The sequence below is a fragment of the Bufo bufo genome, chromosome 6 (assembly GCF_905171765.1).
Source record: "Bufo bufo chromosome 6, aBufBuf1.1, whole genome shotgun sequence".
Classification (NCBI taxonomy): Eukaryota; Metazoa; Chordata; class Amphibia; order Anura; family Bufonidae; genus Bufo; species Bufo bufo.
In genome coordinates, this window is record NC_053394.1 from 94,471,728 (window position 1) to 94,496,703 (window position 24,976).

Sequence of the window (24,976 nt, forward strand, 5' to 3'; positions counted from 1 at the left end):
CAGACTCTGGAACCTTGATTTCCAAATGAAACACAAAATTTACTTTCATCTGAAAACAGGACTTTGGACCACTGCGCAACAGTCAAGTCCTCTTTCTCCTTAGCCCAGGTGAGACGATTCTGACATTGTCCCTAGGTCATGAGTGTCTTGATACAAGGAATGTGACAGTTGTAACCCATGTCCTAGATATGTCTCTGTGTGTTGACTCTTTAAGCACTGACTCCAGCTGCAGTCCATTTCTTGTGCATCTCCTCCAAATTATTGATTGGCCTTTTCTTGACAATCCTTTCAAGGCTGCGGTTATGCCTGTTGATTGTGCACCTTTTTCTATCATACTTTTTCTTTCCACTCAACGTTTTGTGGCTTAACCTTGTGGAGGGTGTCAATGACTGTGTTCTGGACAACTGTCAAGTCATCAGTCTTCCCCTTGATTTTATACCCTACTGAACCAGACTGAGGGACCATGTAAAGGCTTAGTAAACCTTTGCAGGTGTTTTGCGTTGATTAGCTGATTAGAGTGTGACACCATGAGTCTACAATATTGAACTTTTTCACAATATTAAAATTTTCTGAGATACTGACTTTTTGGTTTTCATTAGCTGTAAGCTGTAATCATCAACATTAACAGGAATAAACGTTTGAAATAGATCACTGTGTGTGTAATGAATCTATAGAATATATCTGTTTCACTTTTTGAATTGAATTACTAAAGTAAATTAACTTTTCCATGATATTCTAATTTATGGAGATGCACCTGTATACCAAAACATACTCCTTGAACATGGTTTTATTCACATACCAGGCACAGAGAAATACTTGGAGGATAAAGACCTGTCAGGATTCTAGTGCTGCCTCTGTTAAAAACAATTTATCACGTTAAAACTAACCAGCTCTACTTTTCTAAAAATGTTTTCTCCTGCACCTTGAGACACGAAGAGACAGAAAATAATTGTAGTGTCTGCATCTCACAGTAATGCTTTTAAGACTTCGCTCAAGATAAAGTTCAATGTCAAAAGGGCAGTCTTAGTCTTGCACGTTAAATACACAACTTTTGTAATAGCAATTTATCTAATAGAGATGTGGGCGCAGAAAGTCCTCGGGATGTGAACTGCAATGTAGACAGTTGTTAAAATAAAAGTTTTATAGACAATTTAAAGTATATGCAGATAATCAGTTTCTGTGTATATTACTGACATAATGGGACATAGTTCCACATGGTACAAAGGACTTTAACATTATTACTTAGTTAATTATCTCCGTATGGAAATGTCATGAGGACAACCTTATGACTGTCACCAAAATTCTAATCAGTTTGGATTTTTGTGTGACTATGTTTGGAGGTGGGCAAATTCGCCTCCTTGGCAGACCTGCAAAAGGAAGCATACTTACCTGCTTCCCGGTCCTGGGTCCCAGGTCCTTCGCTCCCTAGTCTCGGCTACTTTGCAGTCGACAACCTGCATTTCTTATGTCACCTGACCAATTGACATAACACAAGGAGAGCAGGTTGCTGCTGTGGTCCCCGCTGAGGGGAGAAAAGGACCCGGGACAGCGCCAGGAAACAAGTAAGTATGTTTCCATTTGTAAGTCTGCCCAGGAGGGGGGTTTGCCAACCTTACCACTTCCCTTGAAGGTAGCTAACCCCTTGAAAGGCCACTTATGAAACATTGAGGTCACATTGAATTCAAAGAAAGCCTGTGATAACTGTGAGTTTCCAGATTCATAGAAATGGCTGAACATACAAATGGCAAACATGCAGACACTTGGTACTTAAGAATAAATTGGCGATCTATCAATGACAGAACATTACAAATAATAGTACTTATCATCATGCCTATAGAATGAGGAATGGATGGAGTCAGCAAGATGGCATAGTGGTTGCATCTTTTGAAGAGGTTTGCTAGGATTTTGGTTTTCTGGGATTTTAGTATTGATGACCTATCTCCTTAGGCCATCAGTAGCGTTGAGCCAAGCGAGCTTTGGATGCTTCATCTGAAGTTGCTTTGTTCAAAACTTTGGAATAATACTGTACGGTGATTCATCTCCATACAGTATTAGAATGTATGGGCTCCAATGAGCCGAAGTAAGTTATTCACAAAGTCACACGTGATTTAGTTATATAACTTCGATAAACTTGGAAACTTGAAAGCAAACTCGGCTTCGGTCCCGAGGTCCGTTTTTATTTTATTTACGACGTACAATATGCAATAAAACTGACTAGTTACTTTCATTCTGCAGGTCAGTATGAATCCGTGATACCTTATATGTACAGTTTTTATTGCATTTTGATAGTGATAAAAAAATTAAAAAGTTGGGAACCTTTTTGTAATTATGTGTACGGAGCTGTGTGGGGGATCTTTTTTTGCAGGGCGATCTGTACTTTTCATTGATAGCATGAAATTCCATTGAAATTTAATTAATACCATGACAATTTTTTGTAGAAAATGAAGCGACCAAAAATGGCGAATCAGCCATTTTAAAACTTTTTTTCATTTCGCCGTATGGGGAAGATAATTTTATATATTTATACTATGGACGTTTTTGCACATGGCGATACACATATTTTTTTATATTTTTTATTTTTATTTTGGGGAAAGGGGGTGATTAGAATTTTTATGTTTTTTCATTTTTAAAAACATAATTTTTTTAAACTTTCTTATAGTTTCCATAGATCTATAACAAGCAATCATTAGATTGCTATTCTTATAGACCCCAATGCATTAGCATTGGAGTCTTTGAGAAAATTGCTAGTTTCCTATGGAGCCCTATTACAGGCAAGGGCTCCATAGGAAATACTATGCAGCAGCCTCCTGTCATTCACAAAGACAGGGGCTGCTGCACACAAGCTCCGGCTCCTACGATCGCCGCACGGGGGAGCCGGAGCATCACCGGAAGCGCGCGCTTCCGGTGTTTCGTGTGCTCAGAATTGACCACGGCATCTGAGAGGTTAAATGTCCACAATCGGCATTACCGCCAGTTGTGAACATTAGCTGGGGGCTCTGCTATAAGAAACAGCAGGCACTCCGCGGCTATGGCGCCCGCTCTGCTCAGGAGCGGGCGCCATCTTTAAAGACCCGGCCAGCGCAATACTAGTAAGGTGCTGGTCGGGAAGGGGTTAATATTAAAATTCCAGAAAACCTCTTTATGGTCTATGAAGGGAATGAACACAATTATATATTTACATGACTATTTACATGACATCATTTACATGACTATTTACATTTACATGACATATTTACACTTAATAGATTTAAAAGTGTAACTTCTGGAAGAAATACCGTACCTTTGCCATATTTATTTTTGAAAAAATCATTCTGTAGAAGAATCTGGATTCATGTCATGTTCTGTTCAGCTAAGAAGAGCATCACAGAAAGAAATGACTCCGAAGGTCCTGGGAAAGTGGAACCAGAGCAAGAAATTACCTAAGAGAATAATAATTGCTTTGAAACACGTAAAGAAACAGTGACACTTTGGTGAAGTATATCAAGCTGCATCTGAAAGGTAGAAACATTTGGCTAAACCACTTCCTATTATGTAACTATGTTTCTCGCTTAAAAGAATAATGAAAGCGTGTTTAGTATGCAAGACAGAAGAGCTTGAAACGCAGTAAACAGCACCAGTGTAGAGTCAGTCTGCCATTTCTGTGACTCTTTAGATGCTGCTGGGAGGAACATCAGTTAATACAGGGCACTAAATCACAAAAGCTAAAAACTAGAGATGACCGATGTGTTTGCTGCCAGGCCTGCATACACCAGGATATGTGTTATGGGTCCTTTCCAGTGGTTATCTCATAAAAACAACCTCTGTCCATATGAAATAATTGCATGGAGAGTCCCTCAGTCTTGACCCCCCTGTATGAACCAATAGGGCGAGTCAAATATGTAAGAGAAAGACATCTGGTCAATTCCAGTTGTCCATTTATTACAATGATAGCCATTCATCTTACATACTGTCATGTAATAACATAGTAACACAGGGGGTCATTTATTATTAGATATACACCAATTTTTGGAGTATGTCTGTTGGAGATTTGGTTGCAAGGGATTTGTGGCCATATCTGCAACTTTTCCTTGCTCATGCTAGGTCTAAAAAAGGGTGTGTGGCATGGTCGGGGAAGGGGACCGGCCCGTCTCATTTATCATTTTATACACTTGTTTTAGGGAGCTGGCTTGGATTTAGGCCAGAGGTGGGTGCGCCTAAGTTATGTAGAGGCCGGCGCCGCTACATAACTTAGGCGCAGCTTGCGTCAGCGCAAGGGGTATTAAAGAGGACCTTTCATGGGTCCCAACATTTTAAGATAACTATCTGGACATGTAGAGAGATCTCACTGCACTTACTATTATCCCTGGGCGCCGCTCAGTTCGCCCGCTATGGCCCCGTTACCTTCTCCCACCCTGTACGGTATTTGCTACTATCCGTAAACCAGGGTGGAGTCTGCCATGTTTCTCCCTGGGCGTTCCTTCTCTATGGCTGTAGCACTGGGAGAAAAAACTCCCAGGCTGTGAGCTCTGTGCTGCGAGCGGCGCCCAGGGATAATAGTAAGTGCAGTGAGATCCCTGGGCACCGCTCTACATATCCAGATAGTTATCTTACAATGTTCGGACCCATGAGAGGTCCTCTTTAAAACCAGCATCTAAAACGCTGGTCTTAATAAATTATCCCAATTGTTTATAAGGCTGAAAAAATACATCTGTCCATCCAGTTCAGCCTGTTATCCTGCAAGTTGATCCAGAGGAAGGCAAAAAACTCCATGAGGTGGAAGCCACTTTTCCTCATTTTAGGGGAAAGAAATTCCTTCCCAACTCCAATCAGGCAATCAGAATATCTCCCTGGATCAACGACCCCTCTCTAGTAGCTATATCCTGTAATATTATTACATTCCAGAAATACATCCAGGCCCCTCTTGAACTCTTGTAGTGAACTCACCATCACCACCTCCTCAGGCAGAGAGTTCCATAGTCTCACTGCTCTTACCGTAAAGAATCCTTTTCTATGTTTGTGTACAAACCTTCTTTCCTCCAGACGCAGAGGATGTCCCCTTGTCACAGTCACAGTCCTGGGGATAAATAGATGATGGGATAGATCTCTGTACTGACCCCTGATATATTTATACATAGTTATTAGATCTCCCCTCAGTCGTCTTTTTTCTAAAGTGAATAACCCTAATGTTGATAATCTTTCAGGGTACTGTAGTTGCCCCATTCCGGTTATTACTTTAGTTGCCCTCCTCTGGACCCTCTCCAGCTCTGCTATGTCTGCCTTGTTCACAGGAGCCCAGAACTGTACACAGTACTCCATGTGTGGTCTGACTAGTAACTTGTAAAGTAGTAGGACTATGTTCTCATCATGGGCATCTATGCCCCTTTTGATACAACCCATTATCTTATTGGCCTTGGCAGCAGCTGCCTGACACTGGTTTTTACAGCTTAGTTTTCTGTTCACTAAGATACCTAAGTCCTTTTCCATGTCAGTGTTACCCAGTGTTTTACTATTTAGTATGTACGGGTGACTTGCATTATTCCTTCCCATGTGCATAACCTTACATTTGTCAGTGTTAAACCTCATCTGCCACTTATCTGCCCAAGCTTCCAATCTATTCAGATCCCTCTGTAGCAGTATACTTTCCTCTTCCGTGTTAGTTACTTTACACAGTTTAGTATCATCTGCAAAAATGTATATTTTACTGTGCAAGCCTTCTACAAGATCATTAATAAATATATTGAAGAGAATAGGGCCCAATACTGACCCCTGAGGTACCCCACTGGTGACAGTGACCCAATCTGAGTGTGTACCATTAATAACCACCCTCTGTTTTCTATCACTGAGCCAGTTACTTACCCACATACAGATGTTTTCTCCCAGTCCAAACATTCTCATTTTATATACTAACCTTTTATGAGGTACAGTATCAAATGCTTTGGAGAAGTCCAGATATACGACATCCATTGAATCAATCTGGTCCAGACTAGAACTTACCTCCTCATAGAAACTGATTAAATTAGTGAAGCTATTGTACATTTCCCTTCTACTAGCCATGCAGGGAAGTCTGGCTGCCTACAGCCTCCCGCTGGCAAAATCTTCATTTTGTCAGTAGTGGCAACTTCAAATGATAGCTAAAAACGTAAAAAGGTTGTCACTCATTGGAGCAGTTTAAGGTTTGAGGCAGTGGGTCATTCAGCCACATAACTTTGGAGTAGTCTCATCTAACAATAGACAGTGGCTCAGAGAGTAGTTTTAACAATCAGCTGCACAGAATACTACCAAATAGTGTCTACATAATTGTGGCAAGGAATGAATACATGATAGCCCATACAGTGTTGGATTAACAGTTCTCAATGCTGCTCAGAGAGTGATATTATACAGTGCCTCATCCCGCGTGGTCTCCGCTGTTTTACTGTGAGATGACCATAGAGAGACATGACAAGTGCTTATGCGCTAGGCACAGTGATGTTGAAAGCTTTTAATTGGATAGTATTGGAGAGGGACAATGCTGGGACGTGTAGGTAGATCTTAAGGAGAGTTTTAAGACACTGTAGGAAGAGCATAGGGAGAGCATAGGGAGACTGTAGGGACATTGAACTGATTGTTGAACTGATGCCACAATATCATTTAATCTGTTAGTTTAGATATAGAATTACTCTGCCTCAGTATTAGAGGGGTTCAGCTCTGAACCCGGACATATCCCCTCCCCTTCCTTCTGCCCTTCTGACATGAATCACACAGGAAATGTGTAGGAAAAAGTGGCTGCACCTGCTAGGAGAACAATGGTGTGGTGCTCACTCCTTACGACTCGCCCCGATGTCGCAGAATATAATGGGTGTGGCAAAGCTCAAACAGGGTGGAGGGCACTCAACTATCTGGGATGTTCGTATGTACACAATAAGGTGGATTAGTGCAGGTGTGAATAAATCAAATAGATACAGTTGCATATTTAAAAAAGGGGTAATTTACTAATATAAAAATGTATATAAAAATGGGTGGATGGTACCAAAGGATGTATATAAAAGATATTTGGTGTAAATAGAAATAAAAAATGGAAAAGATAGAAAAAATATTAAAAATTAAGTGAAAAAATAAATAGATAAAAAATGAAAAGTAGAAGATAAAGATGAAAAATATTAAAAATGTATATTCCAATGAATAATAGTAAGTTCAATATCCGTGGTAGAATCAGGTATTGGCTTCAGAGAAAATTATTCCAAATGTCTATATAAGATCCAGTACGGGATCGAAAGTTATTGTGATTGCTGGCACTTGTAGTGCTGCCTGTAATGGTGTTTTTATTTCTTCTTATTTTCCTGTTGGGTGGCAGCGTTATTGGTATATACCAAGGGATCCTCCTGCTTGTGGGTAAATGTTGCAATAGGGTATGTGCTGCCTCTATTGCAATGTATTTGGCAGGACCGTGATTAATGTGCAATCTGGCTGTTTCCCCATGTGAGTCCTCCTTCTTTTATGGAATTTACACAGATGTAAGTGTAACCATATGTGTGAGGAACATACAGTTGCAAGAAAAAGTATGTGAACCCTTTGGAATTATATGGATTTCTGCACAAATTGGTCATAAAATGTGATCTGATCTTCATCTAAGTCACAACAATAGACAATCACAGTCTGCTTAAACTAATAACACACAAAGAATTAAATGTTACCATGTTTTTATTGAACACACCAGGTAAACATTCACAGTGCAGGTGGAAAAAGTATGTTAACCCTTGGATTAAATAACTGGTTGAACCTCAGTTGGCAGCAATAACATCAACCAAACGTTTCCTGTAGTTGCAGATCAGACGTGCACAACGGTCAGGAGTAATTCTTGACCATTCCTCTTTACAGAACTGTTTCAGTTCAGCAATATTCTTGGGATGTCTGGTGTGAATCGCTTTCTTGAGGTAATGACACAGCATCTCAATCGGGTTGAGGTCAGGACTCTGACTGGGCCACTCCAGAAGGCGTATTTTCTTCTGTTTAATCCATTCTGTTGTTGATTTACTTCTATGCTTTGGGTCGTTGTCCTGTTGCAACACCCATCTTCTGTTGAGCTTCAGCTGGTGGACAGATGGCCTTAAGTTCTCCTGCAAAATGTCTTGATAAACTTGGGAATTCATTTTTCCTTCGTTGACAGCAATCCGTCGAGGCCCTGACGCAGCAAAGCAGCCCCAAACCATGATGCCCCCACCACCATACTTCACAGTTGGGATGAGGTTTTGATGTTGGTGTGCCTCTTTTTTCCACACATAGTGTTGTGTGTTTCTTCCAAACAACTCAACTTTGATTTTATCTGTCCACAGAATATTTTGCCAGTACTGCTGTGGAACATCCAGGTGCTCTTGTGCAAACTGTAAACGTGCAACAATGTTTTTTTTGGACAGCAGTGGCTTCCTCTGTGGTATCCTCCCATGAAATCCATTCTTGTTTAGTGTTTTACGTATCGTAGATTTGGTAACAGGGATGTTAGCATATGCCAGAGACTTTTTTAAGTCTTTAGCTGACACTCTAGGATTCTTCTTCACCTCATTGAGCAGTCTGCGCTGTGCTCTTGCAGTCATCTTTACAGGACGGCCACTCCTAGGGAGAGTAGCAGCAGTGCTGAACTTTCTCCATTTATAGACAATTTGTCTTACCGTGGACTGATGAACAGCAAGGCTTTTGGAGATACTTTTATAACCCTTTCCAGCTTTATGCAAGTCAATAATTCTTAACCGTAGGTCTTCTGAGAGCTCTTTTGTGCGAGGCATCATTCACATCAGGTAATGCTTCTTGTGAAAAGCAAACCCAGAACTGGTGTATGTTTTTTATAGAGCAGGGCAGCTGTAACCAACACCTCCAATCTCATCTCATTGATTGGACTCCAGTTGGCTGATACCTCACTCCAATTAGCTCTTGGAGATGTCATTAGTGTAGGGGTTCACATACTTTTTCCACCTGCACTGAGAATGTTTACATGGTGTGTTCAATAAAAACATGGTAACATTTAATTATTTGTGTGTTATTAGTTTAAGCAGACTGTGATTGTCTATTGTTGTGACTTAGATGAAGATCAGATCACATTTTATGACCAATTTGTGCAGAAATCAATATCATTCCAAAGGGTTCACATACTTTTTCTTGCAACTGTAGTTATAGCCTTACCCGTATTGTTGTAATGCTGCCGCAATTGCGGTATTCCGTGATGCAGGTAAATAGAGACGCCCTTTATACTCACCAGGTCCACTCGTGGCGTCCCACGAGGGCGGGTAGATGGGCTTGTTTGAGAAGCGCGGGCGGGAGTAGCGCTGGCAGTCTAATATATTGCTCTCTGCATCTTGTTGAACTACTGGCACAGTTGCCTTGGCCCTCCAAAGGAACTGCTGCATCTTTCACTGGCCCACTCCCCTCTCCAGCAGCTCGTTCCTTCCCATTGACTTTAATGTTGTCTATTGCGCCTGATGCTCCTGCTCCTCCTTTTCCTTGTTACTTGTTTTGACAGCAATCACGAAGGTGATTGCAAAAAGACTAAAGTATGTGTGCACCTATCCAATAGAGCAGAAGCTGAACGTACACCTGGCCAAGTTACTGGTACTACAGTCCCTCCCTTTTCATATAGTTGACTATGGAAATCATTCTTTTTTTTATACACCCTTTTTCTCTCATCTTTTAACAGTTTGTTGGATCCAACTGCTGCTCCATAAGTTACATATGTAGTTTCAGGATGCAAGGGTTAAAGGTAAGTATAACATTAATTATTAGGTAAAATATATATAGTGGTCAACTATTGTCCCCATGTGGCCCCTTTATGTAATTCTCATACAAAAGCGGTATTTTCAGAAGACAGCAGGCCACAACAGAAATAATGTGCATATTGTGCCATGTACCTAAGCAGCCAAACCCCATAACAGCTACTAGTTTTCAGCCTCCTGCGCCTTATGGCGATAATCCTGCGGCCATGTTTGATCCATCCACTATGTTTGGCCCATCTGGTATTTACCTAATACATGTTTAAAGCAAAATACCATTCAGTTCATAGTATATATTTGTATAGCTTTCGATTTTACACTTGAAATATGAAAATCATTCTTTTTTATTTTTAAAGGGATTCATGTCTAGATGAACATGTTCTTTTCCTTTTGACAGAACAGAGGCATTTACACTTTTAATGTGTACATTTTTATATTTCTCCTCAGTCCGTTTTTGAAGTTCTTCATTGTTTGTATTGTTTTCAGAGCATATAGTACAGGGCCCATTCTTGGTTTTTCATCCCAACGTTCCAATAGCCATAACTTTTTAATTTCTCCATTCATATAGCCATATGAGGGCTTTTTTGAGGGATTAGTTGTACTATTTAAGAGCACCATCCAATTTACCATGTCTGTTATTGGAAACGGGGAAGAAAATTATTTGTGGGGTTAAATAAAAATAAAAAACAACTACAATTCCGCCAAGGTTTTTGGGGTTTTGACATCACGGCGTTCACTGCTCAGTGGACTGCAAGTTACTGTAGGTGGACATGAGACCCCTAGTGGCCATGACTTTGCAGCTTTTTTTCCGGTGGACACACATATTTTTTAAATGAAGTTATTTAGAAATGTGCTAATTACACCATTCTCTATTAAGTGAAATGTGTGAAGTACAGTGACTCTTTAACCAAAAGTGAGCAAAAGTAATGATGGACATATCATTTTTTTTTTTTTTTTTAACCGCAACTGTATAACTAAGGCTACTTTCACACTCACGTTTTGGCTTTCCGTTTGTGAGATCCGTCATGGGCTCTTACAAGCGGTCCAAAACGGATCAGTTTTGCCCTAAGGCATTCTGAATGGAAAAGGATCCGCTCAGAATCCATCAGTTTCCCTCCGATCAGTCTCCATTCCGCTTTGGAGGCGGACACCAAAACACTGCCTGCAGCGTTTTGGTGTCCGCTTGACGAAACTGAGCTAAACGGATCCGTCCTGGCACACAGATAATACAAATGGATCCGTTTATGACGGATGCATGAGGTTGTATTATTGTAACGGATCCGCTTTTGCAGATCCATGACGGACCCGCCCAAAACGCAAGTGTGAAAGTAGCCTAAAAAGTAAAAGATGGAAGGTCTTAAATGACTCAGGCCTGGATGTGTCTGCTTACAAACACTCTGGATAAAATAACCAGTGCCACCAGCCTGTCATGAGCTTTTTAGGGATTTGTTTTGATCTTTTGAAGCAAATCTTTGGATCCACATGATTGCAGACACCAGTTTTACTATTTCTATATATTAGACTTATGATGAGATAGAAACTATTACCAACAATATTCTACTTTCTGTTTATGAGGTTATTGCATAATATTTAGTCGGAACGGCAAGCATGTTACAATGAGTGGTCGTCATAAATACTGGGTGTTTTATGTCACTATCATTGAGACATATGGAAGATTGTAGTGTACATAGCACGGGATATGATCAAATGAAAAAAGAAATAAACTCGTAAAGTTTTCTGCCATGCGTACCAGTGATTCTTTTAATTAAACATTAGGTTAAAGGCAATAAGGTTGTTTTGTCAGGTTTATTGGAAGCAGAATGCAGAGAATGTTGTGGTAGATATTAAAAATGCATATAACGCCTTGAGTACAGCAATCTACGCAGCGAGAATGTATCACAAAGACACAGTGTAATATGAACATCCCCTGGAGATAACTTATTGGAGTTTAAGTACAAAATGAACACAAACTGATGTTAATGTGCATTTTCATTTACATTATTTCGAAGGGGTGTGAAAACATAAGCCTTATAATGTTCTCTTCCGAGATGTATTAAATTACTGGGAAATTAGATGTTTTTAATTCTCATCTATCATATCAGTCAAGAAAGCAAGGACACAGCAGAGTTGTAAGCACAACCGTTGTTTAGGGGCTAACGATCTCCACATTCCTGCCCATATAGCCACAGGTAAACTACCCGATTTCCTATAATATATTTGAATACTTTCACATACATAGACTTGAAGAGAACCTGCCAGTAGGTTTAGGGCCAGTAAACCATCAGCTCGTCCATACAGCTTAGGATATGGCCCAGATGTCTGACCTGCACCTATCCTTAGAATAGAGCTTGCAAAGTACCTAAGGGCGCACCACGCATGCACGGCCGCCCTCCATTCATTTCTATGGGACTGCCAAAATTAGCCGAGTGCTGGCTTGGCTATTTCCGTAAGACCCATAGGAGTAAATGGGGGGCGGCACTGTTCGGGCTTCATTCTAAGGATAGGTGTGGGTCCCAGAGGGGGGATGTCACACCTATCAGATATTGGGGGCATACCCTAGAGATAGACATGCCTGTAACAAAACCGGCCATTGTTTAGTTATCTTGAAGAGGACCTGTCTCCTCTCCTGACATGTCTGTTCTAGTAACTACTTGCATTCTCCATGTAATAACAATTCCAGATCACCAATTTGTCTTTGTTTTTCTATTCCTTAATTATTCCTGCTAGAAGTTCCAAATTAATTACTAGCAGTTTGTAATAAAGGTCCAGATGGGTGGTACCCGTTTTGGGTGTGTCCCTGCACAGCCTGATGCTATCCAATCACTGCTGCCAGTGTCAGACTATGCAGGGACACGCCCACAAATGGTGACATCCATCTAGACCTTTATTGCAAACTGTCATTTAGAACTGGCACTGGATGCGCTGAAGTTATGGAGAGGCCTGCGCCTTTTCATAACTTCGGCGGATCCACCGCCAGTGTAGGGCTTTATTAAGGCCGGCTTCTAAAACGTTGGTGTGCCCCCTACTCTTTTCCAGTGGTTCATGCGCCAATGAAACCAAGAATAAAATCACCTTGCTTTAGTGCGCATGCGCTTCATGTGCAGTGCATGCACAATAAAGTGAGATGTAATGTCTTTGTCACCAGTGGTGCATGCACCCAGGACAAATGGAAATGAGTCATAGACCGCTATAGAACACGAAAATCCATCTGCGTACATGTAAGGACAATGTTTCCAAACTTACTGATAGCCTCAATTTAAAATAAAACATCCTGACTGCCTGCAGCCACCACTAGAGGGAAATTAGGTGCCTACTCCATGCTCCTTCTAGTGGCCACTGCAGGCAGACAGCATGTTAGGATCAGCACATGCATGTCAAGTTAGGCACCTTGGAACCTTTTATCAAAAAGGGAAAAAAATAAAAGCTCTCCAGCCATTATAAATATGCATTAGGCAAATGTCTACAGAGGTGGAATATCAATCTGCAACATATCAATTTATGGCAGTCCCCTAGTATTCACCCTTTAATAGGGATCTGGACGTTGCTGCAGGGAGCCACAAGGCTGCTACCTTCTGAAGTAGTCTCTGTGAGGCTGGCAGCTGACCCACGGGGTTCAGAGACACCAGTGCGAGCTCCGTGGGATCAGGCTAAATCGTAAGGGACAGGATGAGGTCAGAGCAGGCAGAGTACAGGCAATCACAAAAACAGTTCAAGGTCAGGGCAGGCAGCAGAGGGTCAATACGGATATTAGATACAGATCGGGTCTGGTAGTGGAGAGTCATAATCAGGAATTGGGCAGAAAACGGTACATGGGCAGATACACAGAATAGCTTACCTTTGCAGAAACTAGCAAAGCTAGAAACACCAGAGGGGAAGGTATATTTAAGAAACGGAGAGCCTGTGCGTCCTACATCAGACTGGCGAGGCCTAGCTGGCAAGCGCAGGCCATGGCATGCAGCAGGGGAAAGAGCAGGAGATCAAAGAAACTCTGGGAGGTTGGCGGGTCCGAGCCACCAGAGAAGACAGAACAGGGTGGGTGGAGTGGCATCAGTGCCCACCCCAGAGAGCTGGGCAGCAGCTGTTACGGGCCGCCAACATAACATTTGCTTTAACAGCTATACTGAATATTATACTGACAAGATCTAAACAGAGTTTTAAAAATATTTTAACATAATATAGAAATGCTTACAGTAGTTTAGTTGTAAAACACGGAACATAACAAAATGTGAAGAAAGTGAAAGGATCTGAAGACTTTCTGAATGCATTGTAAACCCCGTAATACTCATCCGAGTTCTCAATGTGAATATTAGCAGTGTTCCCTGTAAGCTGCGCGGCCGCACAGCAATTATAGTGCCCCCGCTCACAAGTCCACTCAGCGCTCACACTGCTGGCAAAATGCCCGCATTAATTTCTCCTACGTCCTACTCCTACAGGACGTTCGGTGCGCGGCTCAGCGGGGCGCCGCTTACCCCATATGGCCAGGCTAATGCTGCCTCCACCTTCTTTTTCCAACCGAAGAGGAGGACTGAGCACATAGCAGCAGGGCGAGGTAAACATGAAGGCGGCGGCGCCATCTTAGAGGCTAGAGTGAGTCTTTAATGAATGTGGTCTTTTTCTTCTCCCTTCAGCTCAGGGTAAATGTGGAGAGGAAGTGTCAGGCTGTCTTAGCATCAGCAATAAGGGCTGTTTCACACGAGCGAGTCCATTGCGGGAATCACGCTCCGTGTGTGAGTGTGATCCTCCGCTCTGGACTTGCAGGAGCGCACGGCATTATCATGATTTATAATGCTATGTGTCTCTGCTTGACCTTATCTCTACAGAATCATACTGACAGCTTTATGTGGAAAAAAGGCCATGCAGAGACACATAGCATTATAAATCATGACAATGCCGTGCGCTCCTGCAAGTCCAGAGCGGAGGATCACACTCACACACGGAGCGTGATTCCCGCAATGGAGTCGCTTGTGTGAAACAGCCCTAAGAGTTAGAATGCACTCAGCAGCACTGCACAGGCCGCATTGCTTCTCCCTGCTAGCACTAGAATAATGGCCCCCTCAATGTATATAGTGATATGGGCTATGATGGTATAACCTGAGCGTCTCCTCTCCTATACATAATTTTTTATGTATAGCTGGTATAAGTTATACATCTTGCAGTTATATGGACCATGATGCTAGTATAACCTAGGTATTCACCTGTATTATACAGGAGGCACCCACATGCCCAGGTTATACCAGCATGGTTCATATCGTTGTATACAAGAATATGTAAAACTTATACCTGCTGTACATATATAATTATTTACAGGGGATACCCAGGTTATACCAGCATGGTTCATATCACTATATACAAGAAGACGTATAACTTATACTATCTGTACATATATAATTTTACAAGATATACACAGGTTATACCAGCATGGTCCATATCACTACAGTATATACAAGAAGATGTTTAGCTTATTCCGGCTGTGCATATATAATTAGATACAGGAGATACCCAGGTTATACCAGCATGATCCATATCACTATATACAAGAAGATGTATAACTGATACCAGCTGTACATACAGTCAGGTCCATAAATATTGGGACACCAACACAATTCTAACATTTTTGGCTCTATACACCACCACAATGGATTTGAAATGAAACAAACAAGATGTGCTTTAACTGCAGAGTGTCAGCTTTAATTTGAGGGTATTTACATCCAAATCAGGTGAACGGTGCAGGAATTACAGCAGTTTGCATATGTGCCTCCCACTTGTTAAGGAACCAAAAGTAATGGGACAGAATAATAATCATAAATCAAACTTGCAACCAAGCAAATCCTTTGCAGTCAATTACAGCCTGAAGTCTGGAACGCATAGACATCACCAGACGCTGGGTTTCATCCCTGGTGATGCTCTGCCAGGTCTCTACTGCAACTGTCTTCAGTTCCTGCTTGTTCTTGGGGCATTTTCCCTTCAGTTTTGTCTTCAGCAAGTGAAATGCATGCTCAATCGGATTCAGGTCAGGTGATAGACTTGGCCATTGCATAACATTCCACTTCTTTCCCTTAAAAAACTCTTTGGTTGCTTTTGCAGTATGCTTTGGGTCATTGTCCATCTGCACTGTGAAGCGCCATCCAATCAGTTCTGAAGCATTTGGCTGAATATGAGCAGATAATATTGCCCGAAACACTTCAGAATTCATCCTGCTGCTTTTGTCAGCAGTCACATCATCAATAAATATAAGAGAACCAGTTCCATTGGCAGCCATACATGCCCACGCCATGACACTACCACCACCATGCTTCACTGATGAGGTGGTATGCTTAGGATCATTAGCAGTTCCTTTCCTTCTCCATACTCTTCTCTTCCCATCACTCTGGTACAAGTTGATCTTGGTCTCATCTGTCCATAGGATGTTGTTCCAGAACTGTGAAGGCTTTTTTAGATGTCGTTTGGCAAACTCTGATCTGGCCTCCCTGTTTTTGAGGCTCACCAATTGTTTACATCTTATGGTGAACCCTCTGTATTCACTATCGTCTTCTCTTGATTGTTGACTTTGACACACATACACCTACCTCCTGGAGAGTGTTCTTGATCTGGCCAACTGTTGTGAAGGGTGTTTTCTTCATCAGGGAATGAATTCTTCTGTCATCTACCACAGTTGTTTTCCGTGGTCTTCCGGGTCTTTTTGTGTTGCTGAGCTCACCGATGCGTTCCTTCTTTTTAAGAATGTTCCAAACAGTTGTTTTGGCCACGCCTAATGTTTTTGCTATCTCACTGATGGGTTTGTTTTGCTTTTTCAGCCTAATGATTGCTTGCTTCACTGATAGTGACAGCTCTTTGCATCTCATCTTGAGAGTTGACAGCAACAGATTCACACTTGAAATGAACTCTGGACCTTTTATCTGCTCATTGTAATTGGTATAATTAGGGAATAACACACACCTGGCCCTGAAACAGCTGAGAAGCCAATTGTCCCATTACTTTTGGTTCCTTAACAAGTGGGAGGCACATATGCAAACTGTTGTAATTCCTACACCGTTCACCTGATTTGGATGTAAATACACTCAAATTAAAGCTGACAGTCTGCAGTTAAAGCACATCTTGTTTGTTTCATTTCAAATCCATTGTGGTGGTGTATAGACCCAAAAATATTACAAGTGTGTCGATGTCCCAATATTTATGGACCTGACTGTATATCATTATATACAACAATTATCTCTTGTTTGATTGTCCTATCGCCCACCTTTGACTAAGCATTGCCCATCTTCAAGCCTACCCCACTCAGCAGCTGCCAAGGCTTAGAGGGAACACTGAATATTAGTACGTTATAGGAGATGACTTATACATAATAAAACAGTAATAACATAATCTGATGGAGCATTTACAGCTACAGTAATAATGTGTACTGTACGATGTGTATCATATGAATAATAATGTGTGACCCATATGTGTCACTATATATACAGTGTGCAAATCATCTAGAATACAATTTACTAACCCTGTGTGCCGCATGTAGGCCACCATTTACTAACCATATCTTCCTGTGACATGTAGAGGTGATGAACGGGAGCGGGCTGCAGTAAGCTGGCACGGCCGCTATACCGAGCTGTGCTTTCATTTCCGGAGGATGCATGACACGGCTGATTGGGGGGGGGGGGGGGGGGGAGTGGGTACCAGACCCCCACTGGTTGGATATTGATGATCTATCCTGAGGATAGTTAATTAATATGTGGAGCCTGGAAAACCCTTTAAAGGGGGTATCCTATGATTAAAGTAAAAAAAGAAAATCAGACATCACATAGTACATGACAATCTCTATTTACCATGGATCCAGAGATCTTTCCTTTCATTGCTCTGCTAGATTTATATCAAGCTGGCAACGTCCTTTCTGCTGCATCTCATGGGGAGTGTCTTTTCTGCTGCAGCTTTCTCCCTATCACAGCTCAGGAGGCCCCTGAAGGTTGAAACTGAGCATGTGCGGCCATCTCAGTGAGCAGGACAAAGAAATAAGAAAAAGAAAAAAACAGCAGGTGGCGCTATACAGATGCATTTTATTGAATAACTCAATGGCTATACTAAATGTTTAATTAGATGCAATTACAAAAGTTTTCAGCTACATGTACTGTACAATATTTTTCACGGGGCAGCCCCTTTAATAATTGCTCTTTATTCCAGGCAACACAGGAAAATCTTTCAAAACCAAATATGTTCCATCAGGCTATACCAGAATAAGTCTAGACGCAGCACTAATTACTGTAATACATTTTCCTGATGCCCAAAACAAGCTAATGTATTTATTGGCCAATTAACAGTTAAGCTATGAAACATCTAATCACACCTAGGCTCTGCTGGCATGAAAATTACTATGTTTTCAACAGCTTACTTTTTCTTAACCATCTCATGTACGCCACACACATCATGATTTTTAATTACTCCATGAAAAAAATGTGAGATAATTACTGAGCAAGTCAATTAAATTAATTCACCTTTGAATGATTACAAAGTATCCCCAAAGGATGAGAAATCCAAGATACTCTTATCACACATCACCTATTTTTATTGACTTCCAGTTCATGCTATAACTACTATCACAAATGGCCAAGGTGCGCCATCACCTAGGGAGTTTCATTGCTAATTATGTCATTTCGTTTTTTTTTTAAACTGTGGCAATTTTCAGGAGTGTGTTGTGTTTTACAGAATTCCTATTTAAAGTTGATGTGATCCATCTTGACAGCCATATTTAACATTTGGCTTCTGCAGTCTATTCGATTTTACAGTATTGCATGCCAAGTTGTGTATTAATTGTTGGTGTGTCGTTGGAGCTGCCATAGAGAAGTTTATCAATTACTATAGTCAGGAAACGCTTGTAGAGACAATGCTGCTTCTAAACCGCTTGCACTTGGGTATGACACATAAAAACTAATGGATGTCTAGTCTAGTCAATGTCCCATAGACGTGTCCATGCTTCAAGATGTCTAGCTGTGAGCAATAAGGTCATTAATTAGGTTCGCTGTGTGAAATGTCTTTGTCAGTAAACAATGTAACATATGGTTGCGATCTTTGGAGTTCTCCTGGGACATCTCTTTTCACTATAATGAAAGATACAGTATGTTATTTAAAGAGAATGCCTCATGTATTTTACTTTAGCTTTATTAAAGGGATTATCCAAGGCCTATGCCAGGGCCCCTCACAGAGGTTGTACTTACCTTGTTCCCCGGCACTGGTGTCGCTTCTAATGCCAGCACCTCCCTGTCGCGCAGATGAACACCGGCGTTGGGGGGTGAAGACAATTGCAGGCTGCAACGGAAATCGAGCCTGCCTAGCGTCACCCGTGATGCTAGGGAGGCTCATTCCCTAGCTGCCCCCTAGCTGTTTTCATCCGCGCGATGGGGAGATGCAGCGGCGGCTGTGCCGGCATCAGAAGCATCAGAAGCGATGCGGGTGCTGGGGAGTGAGGTAAGTATAATCTGTGTGAGGGGCCCGGGCATATGGGGGGGCATTATAGACCTTGGATAACCCGTTTAATCATATGTAGGTCTGGAGAAGAAGAATGAGGTGTATGTTCTTTTTCTTTTTTTTATGTTGTAGCAATTTATCGTTGCAAACTTTATAAGGGCAGCCATATTGGAGACACACTAGCGTTTTGGTTTATGGAAGTTGAAATGAATGATAGTTAAAGGGAACCTGTCACCAGTTTTATGGTGTCCTAACTAAGGGCAACATAAATAAGTGACTGATTCTCTTAGCGAAATGCTGGCTCACTTTCTTTAATTGACCCAGTCAATCTGCCAACATCTTGTATTGAAAAGCTCCAGCTGATAATGATGAGTCCTGAATATTCATGAGCTCCTGACTCTCCCCGCCCACCTGCTGCTGATTGACAGTTATTTTCCATATGAATCAGCAGCAGGTGGGCAGGGGAGTGGCTATAGCTCTGAATTAAAAAAACGCTGGACTCAGTGATGTCACGCTGGACTCAAATCAGCTCATTAGCATGCGGCATGTGGCATCTTTGTGTGTATATTATGAGGTAACCATCTGTCACACCAGTAAGTAAATACATCTAAGGTACTTTTTAGTAGTTGATGATTGTATATAATTAGTTAGATTATAATCAAATATCCACATGACAGGTTCCCTTTAATTGATCTATTCATTATTATTAGAGTCTTCACAAGGTGTCTCCTCTTCCATATACCAGAGACTGACAGGGAAGATGTCTGCAGAGCCTTATCTTATGTGAGTAGTATGCTATCCTGCCTTATCTAGGCCTCTAGCAGAATAATAGAGTATAGTGAATAATGAGATGACTCTCCTCACCATGGCCCAATCTAAACAGCAAAACTACAGAAACTGGAAGAATCAGCCTATTGTGACTGCTCCAGTGGCAGATGTGAAAACTGGGCTGTTTCAAGAGTTTTTTTTCAATGTGGATAGTCACCTAATCAAAAGGAACCACTAAAATGTTTGCTGTAGAAACATAATAAAAGGGATTCCATCAGCAGTTCTGACCATGTTAGAATGCTGACAGCAATTGGTAGGGGCTGGTTAAGCCAGTAAAAACATACCTTATCTGGAGCTTTTATCATCATGAGTAATGTGAATATGAAGATTTATTCTGCCAGGTTCTGTTCCTGCAACTGCACTGGAGGCAGCTTCACTGTGAAATGTGCTCTGCCCTCTAGTCTGTCTACTGACGGACTCCTTTGAAATAATATATAATTTCCAGATAATACATTGCCTTTAAAGGAGATAGGTCATCAGTATCTGATTTGTGGGGGTCCGACACACACGACTCTTTGAAAAGACACCGGTCCTCTAATTAGTACCGCAGCAATACTGAACTGTGCACATAGGTGTAGTAATGTTTATTGGGACCAAGGTAACAAAATGATAATGTACTATCAGATTAGTCGTATGTGAAATGTCTAATATGGCAACCAGAGTTAAATCACAAAACCCAAACTCCTTGCTAGGTTTTTTGGTGGGATCTTTATATTCACATTGTACCTAGGTGTGCCATTCCAAGCGAAATTAGAATTATATCTGTCAACTGGGTAGATCAGGTTAAAATTACCAGTTATACAGTTCTAGGTTTAATGTGTCTGGATACCAATGCACAATGACAAAGCAACTTTTATGAATGTAGATCAAAGCCACTTCACATAAGCCAGAGATGCAAATTACTCGGGAAAGGATTTCAGATGCGTATAGTTAGGTGACCATTAGACGCTGGCGTTCTTTTGATATGGTAAATCCGCTTTCATCTTCTGCTTGTATCAATGCTATCTAAAGATAAAACTTTGCCCTAATTGAACTTAGATTGGCACATAAAACACATAGATCATTTGTCCCTCATTCGAATACAGCGCACAATATGACATTTAGATGTGAATTTTCCATGAATATCATTATTCACTATGAAGGCAAAGACTGTAAGATCTTTCAAGTTGAGGTCATTGGATCCAATATTTGATGGGCCGTGTCAATGTGATGAGGATTTTGCATCAAAGTCCTGGCAGAATCTCCTATCATTCTGCCTCAATGTGTGTGAATGATGTGTGTTTCCATATGGTCACAAGGTGGAGCACTAATGATACATGCATCGTCATCATCGTCTTCATATTGACATTGAGTTGTCAAATAGTCAATGAAGTTTTGCCAATGTACATCTAACACTACAGCAATAAAAAAAAGTTGTAGGAGTGTGTGCACATGGACCAGGTAAACGTGTGAAAAGTATAGAAAGTATCATCAGTTCAGAAACATAGCATTTATCAGTGAGAACTTTTACTTTATCTCCTATTACTAAGCTAGAATTTCTCCTTTAACTTAAAATGGAAATGCTCAGTGTTTAATGACTGGCTAGGTCACATCTACTTATCACCATTTTCCAGACATAACCTTTACAATGATGATTGGAGGTTCTTTTTATTAAATATATACACTGAAACTTGGAGGTAAATAGTTTTTGGGAAATTTTTTCAAAATTTCATGTTTACCTGACATTGCAAATTATGGCTCTGTTCACATCTGTGTTGTGATTTCCATTTAAAACATAAATCATAATGCGGTACCGGATCTGTCACATGATGGACACCCCTGACACACTGGACACACTGACATGGGTTTCATTTGGTTGCTTGCTGTGCTATTTTTTACTGTTAAATTTGCCGGAATCTGCTATGGGGGCTCCCGACTGAGCCTCAGAATTTGCCTTTAACTAATAAATTTCGAAATCACTTAGGGGGTCGTTTACTATGCTGAAATACGCCTAAATTAGGCGTATTTCGGGCGCAAATAGTTGCGCCGCTATCTGCGACTTCGCCCTGCTCACACCAGTTCTGAAATTGTGGATGTGGCTATGGAGAGGCCGGTGCTTCTTCATAACTTCGTCGGATCCACCTCCAGCAATGGGCCTTTATTAAGACCAGCGTCTAAAATGCCGGTCTTAATACATGTGCCCCTTAATTTAAAAAATATGTTTGCCTCCACCTGAAAAAGCTATAAAGTCATGGCCACCAGGGGTCTCAATTCCACTGTCTGCTTTTAGGCAAGATCCATCCCTAATAACAGAGACCCAGAAGACTGTTCACAGGAAATGGGGCCATGTCAGAGCTAGCTGAGATCCTGAGCCTGATAAAAGAACTGCTTCTGCACTGCTTTTGAAGAATATAGGAGCATCTTCTGTGTCTGTTCAGTAAGCGTGACTTCCCCCTTCTTATCTGCCAAGCGCCCTAGATAAAAACTGGTCATCCACAGGAAAAGAAAGGGATAAATGAAGTATGATATATAAAATCTATTAAAGTAGGATTGCCAGTGAAAAAATAATGACACCTATAATGAATAGCAGACAATGTCTCTCTGTTCTGGCTCATTGAGGGGATCCTGAGAAGGGGATATGGGCATATAGAAAGGGGATGTCGTCATGAAACAAACCTTTTGAAAGGAATTTGTATATCACACACTAGAAAAATGAGGACCCTTAAAACACAATACTTTATTTAGATCTAGATAAAAGAGTATCCCAAACCTAACTATAAGGCTGACTACAGTACACACAAGATACAAATAGAAACAGATATAAAAAATAAACAAAACCACTCTCGCAGAAAACACTAAGGGAATGTACTCAGTGACCAAGGTAGGGGGAGTGACCGGTAAACCAGGGAGGGGGGAACTGTCCCTACAGATAACCCTGGTCCACCCTCAGCCCTGGGAAAAACTCCTGATGGTGGGGTTTCCCCGTCCTCGTACCTGTCCTGATATACCCTTTAATGCCCTGCGTGGTGGGACCTAATACCGGTTCACCCCGATGCGTTTTCCCCGAGACAGGTTCATCAGGGGGTATGTAAGAGTAAAATAGGGTCCTAAAGCAACAACAGATACAAAAAGATATACAAGGATACAAAAGATTCCCTTAGGCGTGGTAAAAGAAGGGAGAAATATACATTCTACCATATGTAGCTCATCATAATCGACTGGCAGAGGTTACTACATTGGGGGTGCCCTTGTTGGTCCTGACACCTAGGAGGTGCAAAGATGCCTCAAACTGAACAACTGAACGCAATCGCAGAAAAAACTGACTGAACTTGCTTGAAAAATGGTGCTAGTTTCACTGAACGCATCCGGACCTAATCCGTCACGCTCGTGTGAAAGAGGCCTTACTCTTTTTATACCATTTGGCCAATACCATCTAACTCTGCATGACTAAGGCTAGTTTCACACTAGCACAAAAATGTTCTGGCAGGCAGTTCCAGTAGAGGAAGCTCATCGTATCCGGCTTAAGCCTCATGCACACGACCGTTGTGTGCATCCGTGTCCGTTGTTCCGTTTTCTGTGATTTTCTGCGGACCCATTGACTTTCAATGGGTCCGTTGAAAACTCGGAAAATGCACCGTTGTTCATCCGCGTCCGTGATCCGTGTTTCCTGTCCGTCAAAAAAATAGGACCTGTCCTATTTTTTTGACGGACAACGGTTCGCGGACCCATTCAAGTCAATGGGTCAGTGAAAAAATAGGGAGGCACACAAGCTTGTCTTCCGCGTCCGTGATCCGTGTCCGTAGGCTACTTTCACACAGACGGATCCGCATATCCGTCTGCATAAAAGCTTTTTCAGATCTGAGTTTTCACTTCGTGAAAACTCAGATCCAACAGTATATTCTAACACAGAGGCGTTCCCATAGTGATGGGGACGCTTCAAGTTAGAATATACTAAGAACTGTGTACATGACTGCCCCCTGCTGCCTGGCAACACCCAATGTCTTACAGGGGGCTGTGATCAGCACAATTAACCCCTCAGGTGCCGCACCTAAGGGGTTAATTGTGCGTATCATAGCCCCCTGTAAGAGATCAGGTGCTGCCAGGCAGGAGGGGGCAGTCATGTACACAGTTCTTAGTATATTCTAACTTGAAGCGTCCCCATCACTATGGGAACGCCTCTGTGTTAGAATATACTGTCGGATCTGAGTTTTCACGATAAAACTCAAATCCGATGGTATATTTTAACATAGAGGCGTTCCCATGGTGATGGGGATGCTTCAAGTTAAAATATACCATCGGATTGGAGAAAACTCTGATCCGATGGTATAATAGGGACTCCTGACTTTACATTGAAAGTCAATGGGGGACGGATCCATTTGCAATTGCACCATATTGTGTCAACGTCAAATGGATCCGTCCCCATTGACTTGCATTGTAAGTCAGGACAGATCCGTTTGGCTCCGCATGTCCTTCATGTCCGTGGATCCTCCAAAAATCAAGGAAGACCCACGGAAGAATAAACGGACACGGATCACGGAACTACAGAACCCGTTTTTGCGGACCGCAAAAAAAAACGATCGTGTGCATGAGGCCTTAGCCAAATACTACCTTTCCCAGCCGGAGATCATTTACTCTAATGGGACCTGGCTGGGATCCGGCATGTTTTCAATATTAGTGCTGGGATTCGGCCGGACAAAAACTGTTGCTTGTAACAGTATTTGTCAGGCCAAATCTCTGCACTAATGTCAGAAACAGGTAGGATCCCTGCCGGGTCCAATTATAGGCTGTTTCTAGCACTAGTGTGAAACTAGCCTAAGCATACAGGGCCACCCATGTGTCTCCTATGCATAAACAGAGCAGAGGCTTAAAGGCTATGTACACCACTTTATTATTGCATTGTACCCTTTTTGAGCTAAAAAACATTGTTTCAACTAGTCTTTTTTGTAAATGTTGATCCCCTTTCTCTGTACAGCCTTGAGATTCTCTAGTAGCATTATTTTGTATTT

The 24,976-nt window shown here is 41.6% G+C and overlaps 1 long non-coding RNA gene across 1 annotated transcript; it reads left to right on the plus strand.

Annotated features, from left to right (window-relative positions):
* The first annotated feature begins 942 nt into the window (after positions 1 to 942).
* LOC121005998 lies at positions 943 to 7,276 on the plus strand. The gene is made up of 3 exons (XR_005780004.1): positions 943 to 954; positions 6,732 to 6,737; positions 7,172 to 7,276. It is a non-coding gene; the product is annotated as an uncharacterized LOC121005998 (long non-coding RNA).
* The last annotated feature ends 17,700 nt before the right edge of the window (positions 7,277 to 24,976 follow it).